Raw genomic sequence first — 7,500 nt, forward strand, 5'->3', positions numbered from 1 at the left:
AGATTTGGCCCCGTCCCCACATTATCATTTTTTCTCATCAGGAGAAAATACATTTAAACCCAAGATGTCGTTAGCTTTGCCAATCAAAATTGGATCTTTCCTAGATAGTGAACCCCAGCAACGTTCGTTATCTAGGACTAATTTTACTTCGGTAGTCAGTATTTCTATGATATTTACAGTCTTATGTTTATGATTTTACGGTCATCCGCAACGTAATTGTATTAAAAACGCCGCAAAAGTGAATAGCTACATACCGCATTGAAACCCTTGGGGGTCACTATCTAGGAAAGATAATCAAAATTTAAGTTACAATCTTCAAAATTTCGTTAGACCTATTTCTGGTAATTATGTTAGCCATTGAATGATTGTAGTACACTGCTACTTTTCCCGTTTTGGTCAGCCCTTCATCATCAGTGATGTTTGAATGACAGGTTATTATTATTATTTTTTTTTGGCAATATCTTTTTCAAAGAACGTTATGTAAACCATTTCCAGGCTACGTAACACCTTTATCCAGCCTGCCATTTAATAACACTCAATTACGTGACGATATCATGGGAAGATTCCGTCTGATTGCATGTAAATTACCGAGCTGTAATTGAAGGATAACTCTTAACAATATCTTGACATCACTTGAGCTTCGCGTTCACGGGAAATAATTAATGATTAGTCAGAAAATCAGAATGACGAGCGGCGAATATGTGATATGCCTGACGATACATATGGACCGACGAAGCCAATTGTTGGTATTATTACTACTATTAGTTTGACTGTTGAGTATATATTGCTGTTCTCGGTATGCTTGCAACACATGCCGTTTAACTACTTCACTTGTTTTCACCAACACAGCTCTTTCCGTCTTTAGTCTTCGGAACCTGGGCACTTTTTCTTTTTTCGTCTTTTGTGTTGGGTTGGTATAGGTTACTCTTCACAGATTGGGTATAGGCAACATGAGACAAAATATTTCTTTTGATGTTCCTTGGAAACCATTCGGGCAGTTCTTACAAAAGAATAATATGGCTGAAAACAAATTTGGTTGCATCAGTTGCTCCTTGTTTTGTATTTTTTCTGGAAAACTATGCTTTTTGCGAAATCAATCTTAAAAAAAGAAAACTGTCCCAACTTCTTTTCGGCCATTATTCTGAAAAATATGGAATGAAAAATGTGTGGTTCAACAATTCCGTTTTCAATTATATACAGAATTTTTTAACTGGCCATTTTGCCAAAATATTCTAGGATGAAAACACTCTGGTTATCTTAGGTATTTGCTAATATGTCTGAAATGCCAAAAAGATAGCATTCAAAGGAAAAAGTTTGTATATTTGTATATGTCAAGTCATTTGACCTTTCGTTTCATCACTGACATATTTGAACACTTCGGGTCATTTACACCTCTCTCTCTCTCTCATGGAAAGGTCAAAGGATTCTGTAATGACAGTCGTCAAACAAGCCCCGTTTCGTTCGCTTGACTCACACTGTTGTGTCATCTGGGTGAATATAAGAGGCTTGGTAGACTTGGTGTTCAGGATTGTGTCATTTAGATTATATAGAATCGTCTCGGCCCTATGGATCAAGACGCGCTCTCTCTCTCTCTCTCCCTCCCTTCGTCTCTCGTCTCTCTCCATCTACTCGGTCTCTCTCTCTCTCTCTCTCTCTCTCTCTCTCTCTCTCTACTAATTTATGCTTGCTAAGGACGATTTAAAGTAATGCATGGCACAATATGAAAAACTACGAAGTCTTGTGCGACTGAAAACATCTTCCAAATGAAATTTGAATGGTTCGCTAACTGCTTCCGCTTTGCGCTTTCTTCTTGGAAACTGATGATAACAGAAGTGAAGAAGAGAATGTCCTTAACATTCTCGTTCCGTCATCTAACGTTTTAACTTTTAAAAGATACTTATTAATGATACATTTGGATAACAGGATCTGATTGACGTCTTAATTTGCCAGTGTGATTTAGCTTTTCATGTTATCTCTATTGATGAGAGCTCTTTGTAGATTTTATACCTTATCTACTTCTTTCTACCTATATATTTCTGACACCACGGGACCAATATATATATTATATATATATATATATATATATATATATATATATATATATATATATATATATATATATATATAGTATATAATATTATATGTGTGTGTGTGTACATACACATATAATATGTATATATATACATCTATATATTTAGAAGAGCGATTTGTCTTCTCAAATCCTGTTGCTCATCCTCAAAAAGCGATGACCCCCTGCTTTTAGGCTTATTCCCCAACCAGAGGAGACTCCAAGGTCAGGGGAAGATTGCTACAATAGCTAACCACCGTCACCCAAGTTACCACATTGCTTTTTTCATATATTTTTTTTCATAATGTGGGTTTCCGTTTTAAAATTAACTATGGTATCCTCGTTCGCCATATTTTGTGAAGATTTTAACTTTATTTTTATTTATTTTATATATATCTATATATATATATTATATATTAAAATATAATAATATATATATATATATATTATATTAACTTTTTGATTGTTTTCCGCGTGAATTCGGCAGTATCTGGTGATCTGTATAAATGGCGGGATGGCACCTGTCAGAGCGTCCTAATTAATCATAGAGAAAGGAAAGTGAATAAATGAAAAAGATATCAGACGAGAAGAAACACTAAAACATAAATCTGACGATTATGCGTATCGAAGTAGAGAGGTGTCTGATGGTTTACCGTCAAAGTCTTGGTATGTGAGGTTTTGTAAAGCAAATACCCCGATAAGTACCTGAGTTTGAAACTAGATACCCAACGTGTTAACTCTCTAATACTAACCTATTGTTAGTCGTACAAGAGAAGTGAAATTATTGAATATGAGGGATAAATGAAAATTCAACAAGCTAAACAAAAAGTATATACTCGGACTCGATTCTTGTGAGAGGTTAGTGCACTTCAGTCCTCGAAATGCCCACAGCTTATACTTACTTGGCAATGAATTAATAGTTTACTAAATGTGACACCATATGCCACTCTCGCCAATACCTTACACTAGCATAAAACGAACTTCTTGCTTTGGACAAACATAATACGGGATAAACGGAATAATGGCGATAATTTCAGGGGAAAGGTCCACGAGTTCCTTGGGAGGAGATATAAACTGAAATAACCGAACGAAGATGGCTGTTATGTAAAAAGCTGAAAACTTCTGATACTTGAGGATGGAATGATACAACAGATATTTTCTGGTAATTGTTCATAAGAAATAGGTTCCATTAATGTGTACGCATCAATTGTTGTAAACATTCTATAACTTAAAAACGGAAAATGTTGTATACACCTTTGCAAATGAACTCTTTATCAAAAAGTGTAGTTTCCATGTGATGTACGCAATTCGTGACCCACGAGGGCCAGATATCAAGTGTTTCCTGTCTTGAAAATATGAAGTTAAAAATTATTTAAATAATAAACGTTACTGCTATACCATAACTTTGCAAACCTCCTATAGCAGCCAGAAGAGATTAGAGTAAGGTGTTGGGCGCAGTAAGGACAGTGTTTGCTCATAACCTGGTTTTTACAGTAAAACGATTTTACGTATAATATATATATATATATATATATATATAGATATATATTATATATATTATATATATATAAATTATATAATTAACATTTTGCACAAAAATCTCAATTCTTTTATTATTGCGGTATATGGCAGTGACACAAAGGAAATAAAGCTTACGATTGTTTCTCACCTAATTTGACATCCCGAACTTACCTTATGAAACAGATAAAGAAAACAGATAAAAAGAAATAACCAGAATAAATCGTAGAAATTTAGCCATCGAAATAACCCCCCCCCACCTCTCTCTCTCTCTCTCTCTCTCTCTCTCTCCTCTTCTCTTCTCTGTCTCCTCTCTCGCTCTCTCTCTCGTCTCTCTTTCTTCTCTCTCTCCTCTCTTTAGGTGCCTCATTTTACAAGCTTTCCCCTCTCCGTAACCCGTCACGAGAATAATTAGAATGTCACACATCTCCTGAGGCGTAGCTGAATTGGTCAGGTGCGCGTTAACGGGAGTGGGTTGGGTGGTTACAGTTTAAGTGTAGATATCCGGAACTTGGAAAGAAATAGTTACGTAAATTAAGTGGATAGAATTTAAGAAAGGAGAACAAATGCTGTTGAAAACAGATGAGTGATTATTTTAACAGCAAAGGAATGTCGTCTGTTTAAGGGTTATTTCTTAAGAAATGAGACGCGTTGATTTTAGAACGAATCGTCGAACTATTAAAAGTAAATTCGTAATACGTCTTCATTCCAGAAACAGTCTATTGTTTAGGCAGAGGTCACATGCATTTATGGCTTAACAATGTAGCAGTATATCACTACCCTTAGATGCCATATGCTGTGATTATTCAGTAATGGTAGTATAAAATGTGTCATAATGCAAAAACTTTGACGCTGGTTGTTTTCCGCAGTGAATTGGTAATTTCATAAGGGGGATGAGGTTGAAAGACATTACCCAGACCATTTATTCACTGAAATGCACACATTGATGAGGTTGCAAGACACATGGTTTCCATCATTATGATTTTCAATGAGAATGTATTTGCAAGCCTCATACCCATCCATTTGCACACAATCTGGGACTCTTGTTGCTGCTTCGGTTAAAAGCAAGAATATTCCGAGGTACATCTCAGCCTTCACTGCAGTGTAAGAGCGCTTGGAATCTTCGTTAATCAGCAGGTGGAGTGAATCACTTGGACAGGAGCTGCGAGTCTAGTCTGGCGCTTCGGGGCTGTCCACTTAACCCACATTTCCACTGTCTCCTCGGGCGGTTCTTGATTCGCGCTTTGTGTTTACTTCTCTTGTTATCACAGGTATCTTTAAGAGGTACTGTATGCAAGAGTTCGGTGAATGATCGGCTCGTGTAGCTATTGCATCCCTCTGGCCAGTATTTAATAGGTCGCTTAGGTCGAATGACTCAGATGCGTTTCATTGACAGTTTTTGGATATAGGACAACTCTTAGTTATAACTTGTGCAGATTGTTATAAACCTTGTGGTTGTAATTTACTGGTTAATTTTTTTTTTTCGAGAATTGTTTGCAGGATACACAGCTAAACTTCGTGTCTCATAATTTTATAGTAAATGCATATTCAAGGGAAATTATTCTTAGTATACTTAAATGTAGTGATGTTTTCCGTGATTTGGTAGTCCTGCAGATGTTGTTGTTATATTGTGAATTCTATATAAAGCTATTTGAAAATATATAATTGTATTGACAAATATCACTTGATATCGAATTCGCTTTAACTGGGGAATAATTTAACCTAAAATTGATAACTAATAAATTCAACTGCCCTTAGAGCGGACAAATCGACATAATAGTCCATCACAGCATCTAAACAAAAGGCACAGGTTGGAATTATGATCGGCCAGCTGCAACTTATTAGTTATAATTCACATGGAGGGTAAGTTATTCTCAAGTTGAAGTGAATTAGATATGAAGAGATATTTCTTGCTTAATATTTGAGTATAAAAAAGTTAGGTGTTTAGGTGACTAAACTACTAAACTATATATATATAATATATATCTATATATATATATCAATATACTATATATATATATATATATTATATATATATATACAATATATAAGCTTAAGCTCAAGCTCGTAATTCTTTGTGAAATCTTTTTTCATGAAGTACAGAAAAAAATAATGGCTTAAAAAACGAAGACGTCCTCGTATAGAACATTATGAGAAAGTAGCAATGCTGTGATACCAACTTGTTTTTGCAACATTTTGTAATTTTTCGGTATTTTATTGCCCCTTTCTCATTAGTATGACCAGGAAGAGTTTGGATAAGGCATGTAATTGCTTTACCTTCACTTATGTAAAGCCTGGTCACACAATCCAGCAACGAATAACTTATTTGAGCGGTTGTTTTGCGGTCATTTTAGGTCTGTATGTCGAGTAAAAGGGACGACCATCCAAAGGCAACACTGAACGTAACATCTGCCGAAGGAAAGTGGAGCGTCGTTCTCAACAACCCCCTACGATTCCCCCCCTTTAAGAACGACCCCTTTCTTTTCTCCCTTTCCTCTGAAGTTTGCTAGTCATACTTTTTGAAGACTCCTCTAATGGCAAGCTTTTTATTTACTCATTTTTTTTTTTTTTTTTTTTTACAGACGACAGTGACCCTTTACCTTGTTTATTCAGGGAATGTCAGATGAGTTTCACTTATATGGTCATTAAATAGAAGAAAAAAATTCATAATATTATCTTCATTGTCTTGTTATTAGATATATAAAACTCCATTATGTACATTTATACATATAATATAATAAGTCATTTTGAATATTCATACATCAATTCGGCCTCAGCCTGGATGATCATAGCTATGAAGCCCTTAGAACGTAAATCATATCGTATTCCATTGTAAAATAAAAATAAAAAATTCCAAATATTTTTGTTCAGCGTTAAATCCGTTGTTTTAAAAGAGAAATGATGATGTGAATCTGAACTTAATGAACCATGCATTGATGCATATATAGAGTATATGTAGTATTCGAGAGGCATGATTATTTTAGTAAATTAGAGCTCTTTATAGAGAGTGAATCGAGAGTTATGAGTAGGTTTTTGTCAGACCGTGGTTTTTGTACATTCTGTTTTACGTACCACGTAGTACAACGATGGTTGGACACAAAATAACCAGTAAAATTAAGTCTCTTCTTGTTGCAGTGTGAATACAGAGTGGAGTAGAATTTGTCTTGTGTACATTTGTTCTTTTTTTTTAGAAATTATTCGTTTTTGTTTAAAGAGGTCTGCTAATGTGCCTCACACAATCTCCGTTCGACCGCAAGTTCACGAATCTGCAGAGCAGTATTGTAAACTTTTTATATACTTTTATGCTCTATAACGAATGTAGGCCAAAACGAGCTTTTCATGTGTAAGGAAAAATCTGACCAGATAACCCTATCACGCAATTTATTTTTCTTGAATGTTTTATGCCTTTTCTTGGCTGGCTTTACTGATAGTAGTTCTATACCCAGGAAAGATACTGCTTAGGAAAGAAAGTAATTGATTCCAAATCGGTGAAGTCATATGGATTCTTGAAGATCAATAGCCTATGGGACGGGTAGCCTACTGGGCTTTTCTAGCCCAGGCCAGACGAAAACAAGATGGAGAAAGAGGTATTACTGGTAACACTGAAATGTAGGAATAATTCGAATACCCGCAAAGGGAATCAGAATACGATGTCTGAATCGGTGAAATCCATTAACTAATTGACAGTCCTTGAAGCATGAGTTTAGAAAACATACACTATACAGATACACTCATACGTACGTGAATACTTTCATTTATATGTTTTGAAAATTAAATGGTAAATACTATATAATGCGTATTTTTTTATTTTATCTTGCACACAAATTATCGAAGTTACATAGTCATTTCAGCGTTACTGATCAAAATGAAGTATTTGTTGGAAGTAAAAAACAAATTCAAAGACTGTATTAAGT

At 35.0% G+C, this 7,500-nt stretch overlaps 1 protein-coding gene across 3 annotated transcripts in view; it reads left to right on the forward strand.

Annotated features, from left to right (window-relative positions):
* The window catches only part of LOC135223691 (uncharacterized), a 44,739-nt gene that overhangs the window by 492 nt on the left and 36,747 nt on the right, over positions 1-7,500 (forward strand). The gene's annotated exons all lie outside the window — the stretch shown is intronic.

The sequence above is a fragment of the Macrobrachium nipponense genome, chromosome 20 (assembly GCF_015104395.2).
Source record: "Macrobrachium nipponense isolate FS-2020 chromosome 20, ASM1510439v2, whole genome shotgun sequence".
Classification (NCBI taxonomy): Eukaryota; Metazoa; Arthropoda; class Malacostraca; order Decapoda; family Palaemonidae; genus Macrobrachium; species Macrobrachium nipponense.